This window comes from Cibotium barometz, chromosome 56 (assembly GCF_041138505.1).
Source record: "Cibotium barometz isolate CiBa-2024 chromosome 56, ASM4113850v1, whole genome shotgun sequence".
Lineage (NCBI taxonomy): Eukaryota > Viridiplantae > Streptophyta > Polypodiopsida > Cyatheales > Cibotiaceae > Cibotium > Cibotium barometz.
The window spans coordinates 14,489,734-14,513,257 of NC_141101.1; positions in this window are offsets into that span (position 1 = coordinate 14,489,734).

The window sequence follows — 23,524 nt, forward strand, 5'->3', positions numbered from 1 at the left end:
CTAAGAAGTGACTAAGCTATCTGCACCACCTAGTCGAGTTTGTCTACAATGCCTCTTATCACCAAAGCATCATTCATGCATCTATAGTGGCAGGGGTTTGAGTTCGCTCTAGAGGATTCAGGGAAATCATCTCATTTCTATTTTACATAGTCAAGAGCAAGGAATTTGGGTTTGCAGCATCGGGGAGATGACCAACATCAATGATGGTCATCGCAGGAAGGAGATGACAGTGGAATGTCAACAGATAGTTCTGATGAGGATTCAGAGAATGCGGTGGTTAAGTCAGGGGCAGCAACTCCAGGATTAGCAGGAGGATTTCCACATGTATTAGCAACACTAGTAATACAACAGGCATTATTGCCTCGAAGTCGGTTGCAATTCAATCCGTTACCGAATAGGAGAACCAACAGGTAGGTACTCCCACCGCGCGTCAAATTCGGAAGCTTTTCAGGAAAGTCAAAAGAAGACCCTAATTGTCACGTAGCTCAATTTGAGACTCGATGGTGGCAGGCTAGAGGATTTGCCGGAGTATATGATCCGCAAGCCAAGATGCGCCAGTTTGAGGCAACATTTGAGGGAAAGCTGTACAATGGTTTAGCAATTTTGTGCCAGGACATTTTGCAGATTATGATGCATTGAGGATTGCATTTTTGAATCGGTTTCAGGTGGAAAAGACCGCCAATGATGTGTTGACAAAACTTAAAGCAGTAAAGCAAAAGAGGATGTTTGTGGAAGATTACACACAAAGGTTCAATCGGTATGTGAGAAGGCTCACTCCTCAAGAAAGGCCCACTGATGAGATGGTGGCAGCATATTATGTTAAAGGCCTCAGAAAGGAGTTGCGGAATGCAGTAGCTGGTGTTGATGTTGCGGGAGGAATGAATGAACTCATTAATACTGCAACTCGAGCGGAGAAAAGGTTTGGTTTATCAGGTTTGAGCTCTGGAAAAAGGCATTCAAAGAGGAAGAAGAAGAAGAAGGAGAAAAAGAGGAAGAAGTTAAGTGATGACAGTACGGATGAGGATTCGGAGTCGGATTCGAATACGGATTCTGATACGGATTCAAGTTCAGGTAGTGATGATGATTCTAGTAGTGATTCAGAGTCAGAGGATGAGGAGCATAAGAAGAAGAAACAAAAGGGGAAGTTAAGTAAGAAGTCAAAGGAAAAGATTAAGGAGGTGTCAGTTGAGAAGGCTGTGGAAAAAAAGTTGAAAGAGATGGGATTTCAAAAGGAGTCAGAAAAGAAGATAGAGCACTATGATATTTGTGTCAAAGATGGTCACAAAACCACGGATTGCTGGTATAATCCTAGCTTTAGGGGGGTTATTCCTGAGAGAATACAACAAAAGATGCAGCAAAATATGACACAGTCTCATGGTATTTTTCCAAAAACTTCAGATGAACAGAGATCATTTGGAAATCAAGGATGGCAGAGGCCGCAGCAACCCTATCCGAATTAGAGACCATCAAAAAGACCACCATTTAGAGGAAATTTTAATCAAGGAGGAAGATCAAGATTTGGTGGAAGGTAAAATTTTCGGCCATCATGGGGAAGGAATTGGAATCAACAACAGGGATGGTCACAACAGCAAAATTGGCAGCCGCCACCGAATTGGAGTTTGCAAGGCTGGAATCAGCAGAACTGGACTCCGCAGGGGTGGAATCAACCTCCTCAACAACTACCTCAGTTACTTGCGCCACCTGTGCAGCAGGCGGAAGTGAATCAACCTCCACAGAGTAATATGGTGAATGTGGATATTTGTTTGGAAGCAAGAGCAAGTGGAGTAATGGCAGAATGTGGGATAACATGTGACTGTTCGGAGTGTGTTGTACGGGATTCAGAAATTATGGCAGTTGCACATTCCAAAGCAAAGCTCAAGTCTCCATTGGATTGGGAGGAACAGAAGGATGTTCACGAAGAAGTAAATGAAGGAATTTTGGATGTTCAATAGAAAGAGGAAATGCAGCAGAGAAAGAAGAAATCCTTGGATAAGGAGGAGCATAAGGAGGATAAGTCAAAGGCATTGTTTCAAGAGTTGTTGAATATTCCTAGTAGTTTTACATTGGATCAGTTGCTTTCATTGGTTCCGATGTTTAGGGATCGAGTTTATTGGGCTATGGGGAAGTCGAAGGTGTCTGGAATTCAGGCTGTGTTGAATCAAAGTGTGGGCAGTCATCAAATTAGTCCTGAAGATGTGGATTTCACTGTTCCCACAGTTCAACTGGATTTATGATCGGAGATTTTCAACAGTTTTTTTGGATGGCAGATTTGGAGTCAATATTTTGTCAAAATTGGAGTTTTTGAAGATGAAGAATGTTCAGCTTGAGCCACCACCATTTCAGGTACGCATGGCGGATCAAAGTCGGGTTCAACCTATTGAGATGCTGAGGAAACAATCTCTTATCATACAAGGTTTGCAGTTTCCAGTGAATTTTGTTGTTTTGTGGATGAAGGATGATGCAAATGCATATTCAATGCTGTTAGGAAGGCCGTGGTTTAGAACAGCAAAGCTCAAGCAGGATTGGGAGAAGAATGTGGTCACATTAAAGAAGGGTAAGAAAGTGGTGATTACAATACCAATGGGGTCTAAGCAGGAGCTGTCAAAGGTAGTGAAGCCAATGATGGCACAACCAATTAGTTTGGCAGAAGAAGTTGAGGATGATGAGGAAGATAATTTTTTGGTAGCCAATCCAACAGTGGTTCCTATTTTTGAAGTGGATGTGGAATGGATTCTTGATAGATATGTTGATTATCCAATTCAGGAGGATGCGTTTTGTCAAACAGTTGACAGTATTTCCGAGCAGTTCCACAGATAAAGGAAGAAAAAACTGATGATGGTGATAAGGTGGAAGAAGTTGATGATACTGCAGAGATCGCACCTAAGGAGGCAATAATTAGAGCAGAGTTCTTGTATGATAAATTGATGGAGAAGGTTTCCAGAGTGAAGGAGGATGATTTGCAGGATTTAAATTTGGGATCTGTGGAGAATCCGAAGGTTGTCAAAGTGAGTGTCAACCTGGATGATGATTTCAAGGCCAATTTAAAGGTGTTGTTGTAGGAATTCATGGATGTGTTTGCTTGGGATTATTTTGATTTGAAGGGTATGGATCCCCAGGTGTATAGGCATCAGATAAATTTAAAGGAGAATGCGGTGCCTGTGATTCAGCAAAGGTACCGAATGAATCCGAATTACGCCAAATAGGTGAAGGAAGAGTTGGATAAACTTCTCAATGTTGGATTTATCATCCCAGTGGATAAAGCAGAGTGGTTGTCCCCAATTGTGGTGGTGCCAAAGAAGTCAGGGAAAATCCGAGTTTGTGTGGATTACAAAAAGTTGAATGCAGCAACCATTGCAGATCCATTTCCATTACCATTCATTGATTCAGTTTTGGATGATGTTGCAGGACATGAGATGTATAGCATTCTTGATGGATTTTCTGGCTATAATCAGATTCCAATGGCAGAGGAGGACATTGAGAAGACAGCTTTTATTACAGAATGGGGAGCATTTGCTTATACAGTGATGAGCTTTGGGTTGAAGAATGGACCACCTTCATTTTCAAAAGTAGGTTTTAAAACTTTTGAACCATATTTGACAGAATTTATGCGGATTTTCATGGATGATTTTTTAGTTTTTGGGGAGAAGATTAAACATTTGGAGCATTTAAGGAAATGTTTGGAGAGGTGGAGGATGTTTAGAATGGCTTTAAACACGCACAAATGTGCTATTGCAGTTCAAAAAGGAAAGCTACTGGGTCACATCATATCCAAGGAGGGGATGTCAATTGATGCTGACAAGATTAGTGCAATTCAGAGGGCAATAGCACCAAATAATTTGAAGGCAATTATGCGGTTTCTTGGTCAAACTAAATGGCATAGCCGTTATTTGAGATATTTGGCTGATGTGTGTGCACCTTTGAGTCATTTGACCAAAAAGGATGTGAGTTTTGTGTGGGGTGAAGCACAGGAAAAAGCCTTTCAGATTATCAAGAAAATGTTGGTAGTTTCACCTATCCTTCAACCACCAAATTGGGAGTTACCTTTCCATATTTATGTGGATGCGTCGGATATGGCAGTCGAATCTGTTTTGATGCAGGAGAAGGTTCCAGGATGGTTTAGACCAATGTATTATGCAAGTAGAATGTTAAATCCAGCCGAAAGGAATTACACTGTCATAGAGAGGGAAGCTAGGGGAATGTTTTTTGCATTGGAAAAATTCAGGCATTATTTGTCGGGAAACAAAGTTGTTTTTCATGTGGATCATCAAGCTCTGTTGTTTTTGGTCAATAAAACAAAGCTAGAAGGAAAGCTTGTAAGATGGATGCATGCCACCAAATGGGTGGAAGCAGTGGCTTTGAAGGATAACAAGGCAGCCAGTGTGGCTAGGTTCCTGTACAAAATGATGACCAGATTTGGGTGTCCGATAGAATTGGTGTCTGATCTAGGTGTCCATTTTCTAAATTCAATCATTAAGGAGTTGACATCCAAGCACATGATTCTGTATAAGAAATCTACCCCGTATCATCCGCAAGCTAATGGGCAGGCGGAAAGCACAAATAAGGTGCTAGTGAGGATTTTGAAGAAGATTGTTTCTGAAAACAGGGCAGATTGGTATGAGAAATTGGATTCAGCATTGTGGTCATTCAGGACTGCATACAAAGTGGCAACAGGCATGACACCTTTTAAGCTAGTTTATGGGATTGAGGCAGTTGTCCCTATGGAATATGTGATATCTAGTTTGAGGCTTGCAGTTCAGCATAGATTGAGCCCTAAATATTCAGTGATGCATAGGCAGCAGGAATTGTTAAAGTTGGAAGAAGATAGAATTTACAGTGCTTATGTGGCAAAAGTAAGTCAAAACAGAAGGCAAGCATGGATGACAAGACAGGTCAAATTCAAAATTTTTCAGAAAGGTGATTGGGTGATGATGTACAATTCGAAACTAGGGCCACACCCGGGAAAGTTGAAGCTTAGGTATTTTGGTCCATATCAGATTGTGCAAGAATTGGGGCAAGGGACTTTTAGATTGATAGATGTGTTTGGAACTCCTATCCCTAAGCCAATAAATGGATTCCGACTGAAGAAGTTTTATGGCAAGATTCCTGAAATTCCAAAATGGATGATTAATAAGGCTGAGGACATTGCTATGAGGCATGTGGGAGTTGAATTAGAAATTGGAGTAGAATTAGTGAGGAGGAAAGTAAGTTGGCAACCAGGTTTCCAGGGGAATTTGATGGCAGGCCGAAGCAGAATCGGAATGGGTGTGGGAAAGAAGTTTTTGGATAGACAATGTGGGTTCAGATATTTTGTCAAAGGGATAGCCAAAATGGAAGTCAAAATGTGGGGAATAAATTATTTTGAGGGAATCTTTGCACTCAAGTTAAGAAAAGAATGGTGCCACGTGTGAGACAGATTTTGGGCACACCTTTTGAGAAATTTGCATGGGGTGCGTTTTTTGAGAAGGAGCACCATGATAAACCTGCGAAGGGTCGACGTGCCCGACTAGTCCAAATCAAAGTGTGTGGAAGCTTGGTATTTTTGAGCGTTTTTTGTGTCCTGTTCAAGATGTTCTCTGAGAGTTTGAGGAAGAAAGTCTTCATGTAGTCCTAGGAGCAAGGAAGTGATCTTATGCCGCGTTAAAGCAAAGGCAGACAAGCAGGATGAGCTTCAGGTGAATACTGTTGTTCTTCTAGAGGCAGAGCCAGAAGTTGAGAAGACAAAGAAGTTGGAAGTTGAAGTGACAGTTCAAGATGCAAGTACTGAGAAGGATAAAGCGAAAAATAATCCGGATCAAGGGATTGTGGATCCGAAGTCAGCCTTTGGCTCAAGCCACCGAGCTGTGCCAAGTGTTTAAGGTAAACATTAGATGCTCTTTTTGACTACTTTTTGTCTTTAAGTTTGTCATAATCGGATGTAATGAAGAGTGTCTTTTGGGATCTGGATGGAAGTTAGAAGTCGTGGGAGTCTTTATATGGGAAGTAGTTCTTGGTAGTTAGAAGAGGGAAGACGAAGATGAAGATGTTTTCTAGGCGGATTTTCTGTGTATTTATGGGCGGATTCTTGAATGCAAGATGCAGTTTTTCTTTGTTAATCTATTATGTCAATCTACTTGTCAATCTAGTTGTCACTCTTTTTGTCACCAGTGCTGTCATTTAGTTTGTCAAATAGTTTGTCAGAAAGTCTGAAATTCTTTAAAGTTTTGTGAAAGACGTTGTGTGGACAAAATAGTTGGTAATGTGTACATATATGTGCATGGTGTGTGTGAAGGTTTTGCTTTTGAGAGCGTTGCCAGGTGTACAGAGTAGATGGTATTGATGTGAGCATGTACAGGCCTGTCTGGACGTGGTCTACTGGAGGTTCGCTGGGATTGATTTCAGCTCCTCGTTCGGCTCTGAGTATGTGTACACGCCCAAGTATAAGTAGCATTGGAAAGTTGCATTTGAAAAAGGTGTGTGGAAAGCATGGGGGATAATTGATGATAAAGGGGCCAAGGTGGCAATTAGCATAGGTGTAAAAAGTATATGGTGGCCATTTTGTAGGCCTTACAAAAATAAAAATAATAATAATATTTACGTGGCGTGCACTACATGGGGGCGTGAGCTGCTGCCAGCACAAGTTCTGGAACGTTGGCGAAACTGGGAGCGAAGAAAGCTGGCAAAGACAAAAAGCAAAAAAGGATTCGCCGTGTGAAGAGCAGCGGGGGGGAGCAGACAGAATTGCCAGAGGAGGAGCAAAAGCTGCAACAAGTGATGTGAGGAGGCTGCCTCTGAGAAGAGCGAGTGGATAATGAAGGAAGTAGTGTATTTTGCATTAGGCTAAGAACAGCTAGCGACTGGCGACAGGCTGGGGACTATCGAAAGCAACAAGTGGAAGGCTGCCTTGCGAAGTGCAGAGGAGGGCGACGTGTAGCCAGGCGGCGCAGGAGGGAGTCACCTTGTGATATTGGATGGGCTCTCGGGTGTTACAGGTAGCCGTAGCCATGCATAGTGAAGGAGTTGGAGACGCCTTGTGGTGGTGAATGCCACATGGAAGCGCAAGGTGAGGCTCTGGGTTCTGCAGAGAGCAAAAGAAGTTGTGACGTCGGGCTGTAAGAGCACGCTAAGCTGGTAATACAGCAGTGTGGCTGGTGGCGACTGGGGAGGCACCAGGGAACGAGAAGAGTTGAGGTCGAGCCCAGGAGGTGGCCGCCTTGTGGACAAGTGGAGCACAGCTATAGGTGCGTGGCTAAAAGCTGCACAGCAGACAGTGATAATTGCAGACTGGCGCAAGGGGAAGCTCTGAAGGGAGAAAGCCAAAGTGGAGTGGCTGCATGGTGCCGGAGGTCGCCTGGGGACAGTGAGAGGCAGAAGTTAGTGCAAAACAGCAGACATTGGACTGCCGGGGTGGCCTATGCTAGTTTGAAGGTGAGCTACAGACAGAAACAAAGAGAGTTGCTGCCTTGCAGTAGAGGTGCTGGGGCGGCTCTGGTGATTCTGAAGACAGCTGGATGCAGACAAAGGCTGGTGATATATAGTGTGGCTGCTTGGTGGTGGGCTGGTAGCATTGCAAAGCTTGGGCTTTGAAGTGTGGCTGACAGAGGATCAGCACATAGAGCTAGAGAGAGAGGGTGTGTGTGTGCTTTTTGTGGGTTTCTACCTCTTCTGGAGACTCAGGCCAAAGTTGTAAATTCTCTTGATTAGCTGTGGCTGGTGTTTGGTGATGCCAGAGAGTTCTTTTTATTTCTTAGTTTGTTTGGGTACAAGTGGTGACAGCCAGATCTGAAATATAAGTCATGTTCATGCTTTTTGGTCTGGTGTTCTGGTGTGTTTATATGCATGTATGGAAGTGTGGCATCCTATAAGGGCGTAAACAGCTTTATCGCTTCCGTGCCATCACTTTTTGGTGCCTCCACAGAGGAACAGATTTCCTCTGGTTTGTGAAAGAAGACAGGGGCTGTGTGAAGCAAGATTTGGAAAGATGGCTCAAGATTTTCTAGAGTTTTGGGGATTGCCACAGGAGAGTGCAGTCAGGTTTTTGGAGAAAATGGAATTTACAGCCTTAATGAAAGACAGGGCAACCCCGGAGATCCTTTCTCAGATTTTGGCTTATTGCTTACAGGGTGATGCAAAAACATGGCTACAGATGTTTGTGACTACACACAGGAACCTTCATCAACAGGATCCTGAGTACCGTGTAGTCTGAGCTGCATTTTTGGCACAGTTTGCCCGTGTGAGGAGTCCGAATGAAGTGTGGAAGGAGTTGTGTAACATTCAGCAGAAGGACGGTCAGGATGTGGATCAGTATCTGATAGAGTTTGGTAGACTGTGGAGTCTATGGTGTGAGGCTCTGATTCCTGAAGTACCCCCGCAGATGATAAAGAGAGACCAGTTTGTGGCTGGTCTGGAGCCAACCCTCCGTCTGAAGGTGGAGCTGAAGAACCTGGATAGCTTTGAGGAGGCTGTCAGAGTAGCTCGAGAGAAGGAGTGGAAGGTGAAGCGTCTAAGGCAAATGGGAATACAGGAAGAGCCAAAGAAGTTTGTGAAGATGCCAGAGATCGAGAGTATACATCCTGAAAGGGAAGCTGCTGTTGTTCCTAAATAGGAGGACACTTTAAAGAGGGACATACATGATGCAGTGGAGCTCATGAAGTCTCTAATCTTGAATTGGATGGAAGCAGGTGGAAAGGGAAGAAGTCAAGGTGCACCAAATAATAGAAGAGACAATATGTCAACAGGTGAAGGGAATATGGGAGGAACAGGGAGAGGACGGGGCTACTATTTGAGCAATGTCCAATGCTGGAACTGTGGGGAGCGGGGACATATCAGCCCTCAATGTGACAAACCACAGCCCAGGTGGTGGAATGTATCCTGTGATGCAGAGGACTAATGATAGATCGGGGGATCATAGTGTTGAAGTAAAAGATCCAAATCAACCCTCTACCAGTGGAGTCAAATGGGAAGATAAAGGGAAAGGACCGGCTCTCATCAGCTTGATAGGAGTGGAGACCATTCCAGAGATTATGCCTGTGGCAAAGACGACGAGGAGTACAATGGTAGAACCTGAACCATCTTCTAAGAAAGGTAAACATGTCCAATTTGATATAAGTCCTCAACCAGAGAAGAAGAAGAGGAAGCCAAGAAGACATTATAAAACTTCAGATTTGCATATTGGTCAAGGTCAGGAGGAGTATACATTGATGGGAGATTTAAAGGGAAGGGTAGCCAATATAACATTTGCCCAATTGCTTGGATTGTGTCCGAAGCTTAAGAGAGAATGGAAGAAGTTGGCAAATCCGAGGAAAGTAAATGAGCAGGAGCCCACACAAGGCGAAATGGAGCTGATGTCTATGGAAGACCTTCCTGATATTTGTCCATCAGTTGATGCTTGGTGTGGAAGTGTGAGTGTTGGAGAAGCATATGTTGATGGCGATGCACAAATCAGTGTGATGACTCAGTCCTGTATGGAGAGATTGGTGTTAAAGCTGAATGCTAGTTCAGATTTTAGACTCCGTTTGGCAAATCATGCAAAAGTGAAGTGTTTGGGTGTATGTACAGAAGTGCCAGTGACTGCTTTTGGTGTGGTTTGCAACATAAATTGCCATATTATGCCGGCTGGTTTGGGAGCTTATCCGTTGATTTTGGGCAGACCTTGGCTCAGACAGGTGGGTGCCATCCAAAATTGGAAAAGGGGAACTATAACAGTACATAATAAGAGAGGAAGAGCCAGGAAATTCAATATGAGTAGTAAGCGGGAAATGAAGAGTGAGCCTGAAGAAACAAGTGCTGATGAGTATACAGATAGTGAAACTGAAGAAGAGAGTTCTACTTCTGATGATGAGAGCCAGGTATCATTTATAATGAAGGAAGAAAATGAGCATGTAATGCAAGCTGAAGAGGAGTTAAAGAAGGAAGAAGAGAGCAGACTTGAAGATATGGACAGTCTGATGCAGCCTCCATCGCCTAGTACAGAGAAAGAGAAGCTGTTACAGGGCATGCTAAATCCTAGATTACAGCCAGTGGAGAAAGAAGAGTATATGAAGGTAATACATAAATTCCCTCATTTGTTCATTACTTCATATGAAGAGATCCGAGGATTCAAATGTGAGCCAATGCCTATAGTATTGAAAGAGGGTGTGAGGCCAGTGTTTCAGAAACTGAGGAGGATAAATAGTATTGAAAGAGGGTGTGAGGCCAGTGTTTCAGAAATTGAGGAGGATAAATAGAGAGCTATTGCGTGTATTAAGAGAGGAGCTGAGTAAGTTGTTAAAAGCAGGGTTAATTTATCCAGTAGATCACTCAGATTGGGCAAATCCAGTGGTCTTTACTCCAAAGCATACAGGTGGGTGGAGAGTCTGTATTGATTACAAGCCTCTGAATGCTGCAACAAAAAGCAATCACTATCCTCTACCGTTCATTGATGATATTTTGGACAGGGTAGCTGGATATGAGAGGTATAGTGTATGCGATGGCTTCTCTGGGTATTTTCAGATCTCAATTGCTGAGGAGGACCAGGCAAAAACCACTATCATTACACTGTGGGATTGCTTTTGTTACCGAGTAGTACCATTTGGTTTGAAAAATGCACCCTTGTAGTATCAAAGAAATACTAACAGAGTACTTGCACCTCTTACAGATCATTTTGTGAGAGCTTTTTTGGATGATATATGTGTATATAGTTCTCAAAAGGAGCATGGTAATAAATTGGAGCAAGTATTTTCTAAAATGGATGATGTAGGTGGACAGCTGAATCCAAAGAAGTGTCATTTAGGACATTCAAAGGTGAAGCTGTTGGGGCATATGATATCTCAGAATGGAATTGAACCTGATCCAGAGAAGATAAAAGCTCTTGTCTTATTATCTGCACCATCAACATCCAGGCAGCTGCCTGCAGACTTTTGTCCAGAAGGTAAAATATATGGCAAGATTTGTTCCTTTAATGTCTCAACTGCTTTACCCTCTTCAGCAGGCTATGAAGAAAGAACCATTGCAATGGAATGAGGAATGCGAGGAAGTGTTTGAGAAAGTGAAAGAAGTATTGGGAAGTATTTCCAGTATAAAAGCTCCGGATTTCTCTTAGGTCTTTTATGTGAATCCATCTTTTGGTCCGGATGTAGTTGGAGCGATCTTAATGCAGAGAGGAGATGAATCCAGATATATGAAGCCTGTGTATTATGCAAGTAGAGTGAAGACAGAAGTAGAGAGGAAATATACTGAGGCTGAATTGGTTTTGTCAAGTCTGGTGTATGCTTGCAGGAAATTCAGGTCATATCTCCTGATGAGACCATTTGTGGTGCTGACAAATTATACTTTACTCCCTCAGCTGGTGAATGGTACTTCACTCTCAAAAGGTATGATGCGATGGTTAGTGGAGATTCAAGAGTACGATTTCTCATTTTTGATTGAAGATACTTGCAAGGCAACTCTGGCAGATCTTCTAACATACAAGGATGGTCCGATACTAGTGAAGGAAGTGGATTCAAAGATAGAAAAAGAGGAACAGATTATCATTCCTGGAGCTCATGTTTTATTCTTTGATGGTTCATATAAGAGGAGTATACATCAAGCCACCGGGGGGTATATAATCCAGGATTCAGAAGGTGTGCTGATTCTAAAGGATGGGATACTTCTGGAAGCTGAAAGTAACAATGAGGCTGAGTACATAGCATTGTTTCAAGGGTTGCAGGCTGCTTTAAAACAAAAAATTCAAAAGCTAATCATAAAGGGAGATTCTTTATTAGTAGTAAAGCAAGTCTTGGGTAGCTGGCGAGCAAAGAATCCGAGATTAAAAGAATGTCTGGCTGATGGTAGAAGACTGCTACATCAATTTACAGCATGGAGTATTCAACATGTGCGGCGGGAGGAAAATCATATGGCACATGAGTTGGCTCAGGAGGCAATTAATCAAGATCCAGTAATTGCAAAAATCGAAGAGCCATTATATAGAGGGAGGGAATACCTGTCCAGAGTGGTGGATTACTTACTCTCAGGTCGCTTGCCTGAAGAGCTCAAAAAAGGCCAAAAGTATCATTTTATCACGAAAAGTAAGCATTATGTCATGATTGGGGATGAATTATACATGCAAGGAGCTGATCAGGTATTAAGGAGAATTCCCTGGAGGGAAGAGATTTATTATATTCTATCTTCAAATCATGAGGGAGCATGTGGGGGTCATTATGCATTTAAGATCACCTTGCAGAAAGTATTACTGGAGGGTTATGTATGGCCTTCCATCCAGAAGGATATTCACCACTGGTGCAGGTCTTGCCATGAGTGCCAGAGAATGAGGAAGAGAATCTTAAAAATGGAGCCGAGAAATATCATGCTGGTATATGACATTTTTGAAAGGTGGGGAGTGGATGCAGTTGGACCACTTCCCAGGACAGCCAGAGGAAAGTGTTATGTGCTTACTGCGGTGGATTACTTATCAAAATGGACAGAAGTGAAGGCAGTGAAGAGAGTGGATAGTAAAGAGGTGGCTGATTTTGTGTATGAACATATATGCTACAGATTTGGTATTCCTCTGGAGATATTATCAGATAATGGTCCTGAATTTCGAGGAGAGGTAGTTGACCATTTATGCAGAAGATTGAATATCAACCACAAGTACTCCACTCCTTATCACCCTCAATGCAATGGCTTGAATGAAAGATTCAATGGTGAATTTAAGCTGATGATAACCAAAATGACAGAAGGTCATATCAAGAATTGGGATATAGAGATGAATCATGTATTATGGGCATACAGGGTTACAGTAAAATCTGGTACACAGTTCTCACCCTTTCATTTAGTTTATGGAAAAGAGGCACTCATGCCTATTGATGTGGAAATTCCAGCTTTGAAGCTTTTGATTGAAGAAGGGCATGAGCCTATTAATTGTTACAGAGAAAGATTACTGCCCTTGCAAATAGTCCAGTTGGACAGAGAACTGGCATTTGATCACTATGCGGCTATGCAATTGAAAAGACAAGAGAGAGAGAATGAGAAGGTGGAGCAGAAAGAAATTGAAGAGGGTAATCTAGTTCTCAGGTATAATAGCAAGCTGGATAGTACTTTTCATATTGCATTCCAGACAAAGTGGGAAGGTACATATAAAGTTGAGAGAAAATTTGATAATGGGAGTTATCAGCTTGCTGATTTGAATGGAAAGAAGCACAAAAGGAGAGTGAATGGTTTACGACTGAAGAAATACTTTGCTCGATTGATGTTAGCCGTGAAAGAAGAAGATCAGGAAGCTTGTGATGCATGTCAGGAGGTTGTGGAGAGTACAGAGGAAGATCTGAATATTTCATCCCTGTTTGTACAGCTGCTGGACATAAATGTCTCAGCAGAAGTAGGGGGTTGCTAAATATGTGTGGACAAAATAGGAGTTGGTAATGTGTACATATATGTGCATGGCATGTGTGAAGGTTTTGCTTTTGAGAGCGTTGCCAGGTGTACAGAGTAGATGGTATTGATGTGAGCATGTACAGGCCTGTCTGGACGTGGTCTACTAGAGGTTCGCTGGGATTGATTTCAGCTCCTCGTTCGGCTCTGAGTATGTGTACACACCCAAGTATAAGTAGCATTGGAAAGTTGCATTTGAAAAAGGTGTGTGGGAAGCATGGGGGATAATTGATAATAAAGGGGCCAAGGTGGCAATTAGCATAGGTGTAAAAAGTATATGGTGGCCATTTTGTAGGCCTTACAAAAATAAAAATAAAAATAATATTTACGTGGCGTGCACTATTGAAAAACACATGGGGGCGTGAGCTGCTGCCAGCACAAGTTCTGGAACGTTGGCGAAATTGGGAGCGAAGAAAGCTGGCGAAGACAAAAAGCAAAAAAGGATTCTCCATGTGAAGAGCAGCGGGGAGGAGCAGACAGAATTGCCAGAGGAGGAGCAAAAGCTGCAACAAGTGATATGAGGAGGCCGCCCTCTGAGAAAAGCGAGTGGATAATGAAGGAAGTAGTGTATTTTGCATTGGGCTAAGAACAGCTGGCGACTGGCGATAGGCTGGGGACTGTCGAAAGCAACAAGTAGAAGGCCGCCTTGCGAAGTGCAGAGGAGGGCGACGTGCAACCAGGCGTAGGAGGGAGTCACCTTGTGATATTGGATGGGCTCTCGGGTGTTACAGGTAGCCGCAGCCATGCATAGTGAAGGAGCTGGAGATGCCTTGTGGTGGTGAACACCACATGGAAGCGCAAGGTGAGGCTCTAGGTTCTGCAGAGAGCAAAAGAAGTTGTGACGTCGGCGGGCTGTAAGAGCAGGCTAAGCTGGTAATACACTAGTGGCTGGTGGCGATTGGGGAGGCGCCAGGGAACGAGAAGAGTTGAGGTCGAGCCCAGGAGGTGGCCGCCTTGTGGACAAGTGGAGCACAGCTGTAGGTGCGTGGCTAAAAGCTGCAGCAGACAGTGATAATTGCAGACTGGTGCAAGGGGAGGCTCTGAAGGGAGAAAGCCAAAGTGGAGTGGCTGCATGGTGCCGGAGGTCGCCTGGGGATAGTGAGAGGCAGAAGTTAGTGCAAAACAGCAGACGTAGGACTGCCGGGGTGGCCTATGCTACTTTGAAGGTGAGCTGCAGACAGAAACAAAGAGAGTTGCTGCCTTGCACTAGAGGTGCTGGGGCGGCTCTGGTGATTCTGAAGACAGCTGGATGCAGACAAAGGCTGGTGATATACAGTGTGGCTGCTTGGTGGTGGGCTGGTAGCATTGCAAAGCTTGGGGTTTGAAGTGTGGCTGACAGAGGATCAGCACAGAGAGCCAGAGAGAGAGGGTGTGTGTGTGCTTTTTGTGGGTTTCTACCTCTTTTGGAGACTCAGGCCAGAGTTGTAAATTCTCTTGATTAGCTATGGGCTGGTGTTTGGTGATGCCAGAAAGTTCTTTTTGTTTCTTAGTTTGTTTGGGTACAAGTGGTGATAGCCAGATCTGAAATATAAGTCATGTTCATGCTTTTTGGTCTGGTGTTCTGGTGTGTTTATATGCATGTATGGAAGTGTGGCATCCTATAAGGGCGTAAACAGCTTTATCGCTTCCGTGCCATCAACGTGATTAGCAACGAACACTATGAAATGGGATTAATAGGGTTCTTTATGTATTTTTCCTTTAGTGGTTTAGATAGGAAGAATTTCTCTGAGCTTGTGTTAAAAGCAACTCTCATTTTGTTTAAGGGAAACCCCATGCATAAGCGTGCAACTATTTCTTATGGGCTATTTTTATAATTTAAAACATAAATACTCAAAAAGTGGGAGGATGCTAACACTTCTTGAGGAGGGATAGATTGCACCCAATACTCTCTCATATGTTTACTTTTAATTATGGTTTATGCTATCTTGCTTATGAGAATAATTGAAGTTTATATTTTAATCCGTTATGTGTAGAAAGTGATGTGTCTCCCTAAGATACAAATTTCTATCAAAATATTGTTTATATTTTTTTGGAGTAGGCAAGTTTTGATGGTTTAAACATTTTAAGGATCGACTCTAATTGTGTCAGCCACAGCAGAGATAATATGACCTAGATATATTATATATTTTTTTGTAAAAAGAAACTTTTCTTAGGATTTGCATACAATTGACTCTCTTTCAAGAGTTTCAAGACAAGCTCTCAATGTGTTTTGTTTTCTTCTTCTTTTTGAACAAAAACAAGAATATCATCGAAGAAAACAATAAAAAAGTGTTGGTGCTTCAAGAATATATGGTTCATAATTATACTAAATATAGTAGGTGTATTAAAGAGACCAAAAGGCATAACAAGAAATTTATAGTGTCCTCTTTGTGTGCGAAAAGCAGTTTTATACATATTAGAAGAATGTATACAAACTTGATGATATCTAGATTTCAAATCAATTTCAATGAATCACATGCACCATCATGAAGCTTATCTAACAAATAATCCACACAAGGAATAGGATATCTATTTTTCACAACAGTAATCTTATTCAAGGCTTTGTAGTCTATGCACATGAGACAAATTTTATTTATTTTTCTCCACTAAAAGGACTGGGGTTCGAAAGGGTGAACTGCTAGGTCATGGTCTAAGAGTTCTTCTATTTATTTTTGAATTTCTTTTTTCTAAATTTTGTTTCAATAAGGAGCTTTGTAAGGCAATTGACTACTTGGAATAAGCTCAATACTATGGTCTTTTGGCCTAGAAGTAGGTAGGCCAGGTGATAAATCATTGACAATATTTAAAATGATTTAGAAAAGATTATTGACTAGGTGTCAATTTATGCTCAGTTTCTTTAATTTCATTTGACATAAATCAAGTAAGCTTTTTCATGTTTTCTTAGTGCATGTTTTGCTTATGTGTGTGATAACAATGGGTGCAAGTTATGTGTAAGATCACTCTTAAGTGTTAAAGTTTCATCATTATGTGTAATCCACTTCGTGAGTGTGTCATAATCACTTTGTGGATTAAACTGATGATAGAAAGGCATGCCTAAAATGATGTCACTAGTGTGTGATTGTGCAATTAAGAAATTTCTTAAATTGATGAAGAAAAGGAATTCCCTAAATGATGTCACTAGTGTGCAATGGTGCAATTAAAAAAAATATTTTCTCTTTATAAGGACTAATCACAATTTTTAATTGTCTAACTTCTTTAGGGCCAATATAACATGTACCTTAGAATGCAGACTTGACCTTATATAGAGATAGATGCTTCTCTAATTGTAACTTCTTAATAGTATGTTCAAAATAAAAGTGTGGATACTACCATCGGCATGTAATACTATGACATCATGACCATGAATTTTAGCCTTCATTGTTTTAATCAAAGAGTAATGTGTAATAGGACACTTGGCATATCACTTTGATATCCATTATTGTCATTATGCAACATATCCTCAGAACAATATGGCATGTACTTACCATCATTGTTGGATGCTTCTTTGATGTTATGAAGCTGAGCAACTAGCTATTTGGTATTCTTCCAATATCAAGGTGTGTGGTTACCTTCATTGTTGGCAATGTTGTGCAGTTGAGCAACTGGCGATTTGGTATCGTCTATCAAAAATTTAAGAGGCATCATGGTAAATAGCATGGCTTACTCATGCCATTGGCTCATACCTAATGCTCCTTATTATGGGAAGAAATATCTATGGATTTCATTGCTGGTTTGCCAGTTACATCTGATCTAAATGACATGCTATGGACTATCATTGTCGCATTACTCTTTGATTATAATAAAGGGTAAAATCGATGGTCATGATTCATAATATTGCATAACGAGGGTAATAAACATAATTTTATTTCTGAACGTGATGTTTAGAATTTGCAATTAGATATACATCCATCTCTTTTTATGAGGTTAAGTTTGCATTCCAAAAGGCACACATTCTAATGGCGCTAAAGAAGTTAGGCAATCAGAAATAATAATCGGTCCTTATAAAGAGAAAAACAATTTCTTGTACATAGATAGGTCATCCAATTCCTCACCAAAATCAGCCCGCAATTTCACATTCTGCTCCAAAGGTGTACTCATAGGCTTACACCCTGTCATGCCATATTTTGCCAACATATCCAATGCATATTGGCGCTGTAGTAACCATGTACCTGCATGGTCTTTGATCACTTCAATTCCAAGAAAGTATCTCAACTCACCAAGGTCTTTCATGTCAAATTGCCCACTCAATGCTTTCTTGACATGCATCACATTTGTACCATGATCACCTGTGATAATCAAGTCATCCACATAGATGACAAGTGGAATGAAGGGATGTAATGCATGAAAAATATGAGTAATCACCATGTAAACATGATGCCTAAGTGTCTTTAGTCTCTCACCAAGAGAATGGAAATAGCCTTCCACAAGCCAAGAGAGAAGCCATGAGCTCCAAGAAACATAAGTTTCCATTTCTAAAAATGATCATCAAAAAGTTACAACCATGGTCCAAGTCCCCTCTTTTATACATGGACTTGTCCCATTATTAACCCTATTGAATAAAGTTCCTACTTTATTACAAACCATCCCTTCCCAAAGATTTTGTCCTCAAAATCAATAACATGTACAATCTCAAAGTATGAGACTCTAATGTAATCAATGGGAAGTGGTTAAGAGTTCCCAAGTACATCCAAAGCACATATACAATGAAAATCCGGATGTATACAAGTCCACAAAGCTTCAAGCCCAAAGTGTATGAGTGGGACTGTTATGACAGCCCTTCTAGTCGATGAAGACCCTTGAAAATCCTTCATTTAGACTCCATATATTGGGCTGAAAATGATATGTACACTCAGCCATATGTAGCCCACATCATAATCTTTCATTAGGATACGCCATGAAGCTTGTTGGAGTAGAAAAATAGGCCCAATAGTAGACCTTCCCAAAGCTGTCCAGAAATTACAGCATGTATACTTCTTTGTGTTGAGTTTGAGAGAGTTGATGGATTTAGAGTTGATGAAGCTATGAGTGCTCCCGGAATCCACAAGAATATGTGCAACCCTCCCATTGATGGTCCCCACCAACCTTAGTGTGCTTGGGTTCTTGCAACCCGCCAACAACTCTTGTGAGATAGAGCATATGCAAGCTGAAATTTCTGCATTGGTAGGCATGTCTCCGTCCACAAGGCTTTCCTTAACTCCACCTCCCGGATCAAACGGAAACTCACCATCCTCCGTGATGAAAGAATGGTCTTCAAGTGACTCCTCATGTGCTTCTTCATTGGAATCCTCCCATTCCTCAATGTTATGAGAGTCATCCTTGTTCTCTTCCTCATCCATGAGGATCATAGTGGCCACAATCTTCTTTGATTTGCACACATGCCCGGGTGACCACCTCTCTTTGCACTTGAAACATAGCCCTTTGCTTCTCAACTCCTCAATCTTTGGATCATCCATTCTTTGAGTCTTCTTGAAGGGTTGAAAGGGCTTCATCTTCATGAAGTCACTACTCTTTTTGGCATCAAATTGATGTATCCCATTCTTTGGCTGTCCACCCCCAAATGATGTAGGAGTTCTTGGATTAGAGGATGGTAATGTAGAGGTAGGACCTTTCCCAAAATTGTAAGAAGTAGTGGTTGGTTTGAGTGTGTCTTTGGTGAAGGTCATGGGCTGAGACCTCTTGTACTTTGGCTCATAGAGTTCGGCTAACCTCATAGCTTCTTTGACAGAGCTAGGCCTTTGAGCCGACACATCCGCCTTGATGAAGTGTTCAAGCCCATGTACAAACTTTTTCATCTTCATGTCTTCACTCAAGCCTTCCACGTACATTGAAAGCTTCAAAAATCTCTTGATGTAACCTCTCACCATCATCCCCTTTTGAGAAAGCTCATACCATTCTTCATGGTATCGGTCGAGCACTAAGGGTGAAATGAAGGCCAAGTTCATCTCCCGCTTCAATCCTTCCCAAGTTGATGGCGTGTTCCCTTGTTTGACCAAGTGCCTCCACCATTGATGAGCATAATCTTCAAGATGTAAGGAGGAAAATTGTACCATATCACGCTCACTTTTTGGGTAAAGTTGGAAATAGGTGTCAAGCTTGGTAGCCCACTCCTCCAACTCTTGCGGAGATGACCCGTCACCTTTGAACTTTGATAGTGAGATTTTGTCTTTGACATCCTTGGAAGATATGTGGGATGGGTTATCATGTTGGGTAGAGGGCTTGAATCTTTGCATCTTCGAGTATGACTCCATAAATTGTGCAAAGTCTTTGTAATCCCTCTTGATGATATTCGACAATTCCATCCACTTCTCGTGAGCATCCCTTTGTCTTTGGGCAAAGGACATTGATTCCAATCGAGTGCAATCTCCTCATCATTCACAAACACCTCATCCTCTTCCCTTGAATGCATTGCCCTAGAAAAGATAGGACCCTTTGATGCATTGAGGTGAGACAAACCCGAATGAAAAGAAGGAGGAAACATGTCCTTGACAAGAGGTCTCCGTGCATCCGCCATGAATCCCCGAGTGGATGCTCCCAATGGATCCTCTTGTACGGCCTTCATGGAATCCTCATTCAAGATGCCCTTGCCTTTTCTTTGCTCATAGTCACCATAATTCCCATGCTTTTCTTGTGCTTGAGACTTCCCAAACTTGTCCTCCATCAATCCAATCCGTGAGGATAATGTTTCAAAATGAGAATCAAGCTTGGAGTCTAAGGTCTCCAACCGTTGTACAAGCATTTGCATGAGGGTGTCATGGTTAACCGCCACTTGTGTCCCTTGAGAAATTTGATTATGTACATTGCCCCCATTGTCTTCATTGATGAATGCATCCCTTGCATCCATATTACCTTCCATGTCCTCATCACCAATGATCAGGGATTTCATTCACGTGATCACGTTAACCGCGAAGTGGTAATAACACTAGTTAATAACACTCTCACACACTTGTTAATATCATAGATATTCACACAACCGGGAGAAACCTGCTATCCCGGTTTTCCCGGCGGGCTACTAGCTTGGCCCGGCGGGCCACTATTTAGCCCGGCGGGCTGCTTATCTAGCCCGGCGGGCCTTTTTTTGCGCCAAAAATTTCGCCGTTTTGGAGAGACCTATATAAAGGGTTTCCCCTCACTTCCAAATGTACTTTACCAACGTACTTGGGTGGCTCACCTCCTGCTAAAAGACAGAAGAGGTGAGTATAAATATTCTGGATTTTTGTTTGAAGCTTGTTAATAATATTTTGTATTTTATAAGATTTTGACTGTAAATGGTTTATCGTATTTGTTACGTGGACTAGCAATGTCTCCTCTTGGGTGGTCTACTCGAGTGCCAATTGGTCTGGGTAGGAGCTTCCCTAGAGGAGGGTATAGGTGGTGAGATGTTCGGGACATCATCTCTATCTAGGGATGGATTGCCTCAAATGCATCTCACCAAACGTTTGGTTTCTTTAGGTCGACTAGCAATACCTCCTCTTGGGTGGTCTACTCGAGTGCCATTTGGTCTGGGTAGAAGCTTCTCTAGAGGAGGATATAGGTGGTGAGATGTTCGGGACATCATCTCTATTTAGGGATGGATTGCCTCAAATGCATCTCACCAAACGTTTGATTTCTTTAGGTCGACTAGCAATTACCTCCTCTTGGGTGGTCTACTCGAGTGCCATTTGGTCTGGGTAGGAGCTTCTCTAGAGGAGGATATAGGTGGTGAGATGTTCGGGACATCATCTCTATTTAGGGATGGATTGCCTCAAATGCATCTCACCAAACGTTCGGTTGCATTGGCAAGAAGTGGGTTTTAGACTTTATAATTGCATATTTTGGTTTTACTCAGGCTGTTTTGGATCTCAAATCGTGCATGATTGTTGTTTAGGTGTTACAATGGTTGCTTCTAATTGCGGCACATCAACCCAACGAAGCAACAGACCATTAGAAACTAGTGGAGTTTCCTTGCAACGAGATATGACAGCACAAACTTTGAATGTTGCGTCTCAAAGTGGCAAGAGGAGGAGCGGAGGAAAATCACCGGGACCTGAATGGCAATTTGCTTCCAATCTTTCTAGATTTGTCGAATGGAAGTGTAATTTTTGTGGCTTGGTAAAATCTGGGGGTGCTCCCAGAATAAGGGAGCATTTGCTTGGCACTAACACAAAAAATCCCGGAGGTAAATGCAAGGGTGCAGGAGCTGATGATGCTGCAAAGCGCCTTAGAGCTTTGATAAGTAAACAAGTATCACAAAACAAGAGGCCCAATCTCTGTGCAAGAAATCACCAATCGCCGAATTTGGCAGCATCAAGTGGAGGGATCTCCAACCAAGGAGTGACTCCAACACATACTACTTGCCAAAATGACACCCAAGGTCCAGATGTCTCAATACCGATGGATGCATCTCCTGAGTTTCAGGTGGGTATGTTTCGTACCAGACAAACTAATCTAGTTGACAGCTTTCGTGCCACTGCTTTAGAGGATGCTCAACTTGCATTAGCGAAAGCGATCTTCTTTACTGGTTCTTCATTGTCTATGGTCACGAAAGATTCATGGAAGATGGCTTGGAAGAAGATTGGAGAATATGGACCTGGGTTTTGTCCACCAACTTATCACCACATGCGAAATCAATTACTTGACAAGTGCTATGACAACACACGGGAAAGCGTTCAAAGACTCATAATTGACACCACAAATCAGTCTGGATGCACAATTGTCAGTGATGGTTGGTCGAATGCCCAAAGACGTCCATTGATAAATGTAATGTTGGTATGTCCTCGTGGGGAATGCTTTATCAAAGCTGTTGATACCTCCGGGGAAGTTAAATCTGGTCAATTTATCGCCGATATCATTGGTGATGCTATCGACCAAGTTGGGTCTGAAAATGTACTTCAAGTGATTATGGATAATGCAGCTAATTGTCGAGCAGCAGGTCATATGTTGGAATCTCGATTTTCCAATATCTATACATTTGGTTGTAACACTCATAGCCTTAACTTGGTGTTACAAGATTGGTACAAAAATGCTGATACAGAGTGGTTCAAGGAGATTATCGATAGTGCAAGTAAGATTGTCAAATTTGTGCTCAAACGGCAACGTGTTTTAGATATGTATCGTCAACGCATGGAAACTATGCTAAAGTTGCCTTGTGAAACCAGATTTTGCACTAATTTTTATATGCTTCAATCTCTCCTAAGAAATAGGAATGCAGTGATGGAAACCTTTGTGTGTGCTGGCTTCTCTGAGTGGGAGGTTGACCAGTCCGAAAAGGTTAAAGAAAAGGTGAGGTACATGCGATCTTTGATATCGGATCGTAGTTTATGGGAGGAAGCAGCAGATTGTTATCATGTTATGATGCCAGTTATGCTTGCTTTGCGCCAGTTGGATTCTAGATTGCCAAATATCGGGAAGGTTTGGATGGCGTGGTGGTCCATTCAAGAAAGCCTCGCAAACCCAGAGGAGCCCACTAAAACTGTTGTCAAGCATTGGAGTCCTCCATTCACCAGAGCAAGGAGAAATATCTTGGCCAAGTATGTAAGCGCTCGGTGGGTAGGAGCACATAGTCCATTGCATAGTGTTGCATATTGTCTTGACCCAGAATACTGGCATATGGACGTGAATGCCCTAGATGAGGAGGTAATCGATGATTTCTATGATGTTGTGGAGCGATTTTATGAAGGTTCAGATGAGCAAGCAACAGCGGTAATTGAGCTAACCAAGTATAAATTGAAAGAAGGTAGATTTGCCTTGGAGTTTGTGCAAAAGCTTGCTAAGGAACAGCCTGCTTGGAAATGGTGGATGTTGAATGGGGGAAGTGTTCCAACTTTGCGACGCTTAGCTGTGAGAGTGCTTGCGCAATGTGCTTCAAATTCTAGTTCTGAACGTAATTGGAGCAGTTACAAGTATGTGCATTCTATTAGCAGAAATCGTTTATTGAGTGATAGAGCTGAGAAGTTGGTGTATATGTATTGTAATGATAAATTGGTGAAGTCAATTGAGTCAGATGATTACAACGAAGAGATGCCTAAGTGGACATATGACATTACTCAGTATGAGTATGATGCAGTAGAGAATGGAGATGTAGAGCCTAATGTTCCACATACGAGCGATAACTTGTGCTTTATTGAAGAGATAGAAGAAAACTTGCAACCCGATTTTGGTGTTAGTAAAGCCACCCGCAGACGCTCGTCACGTTTGATGTAATCAT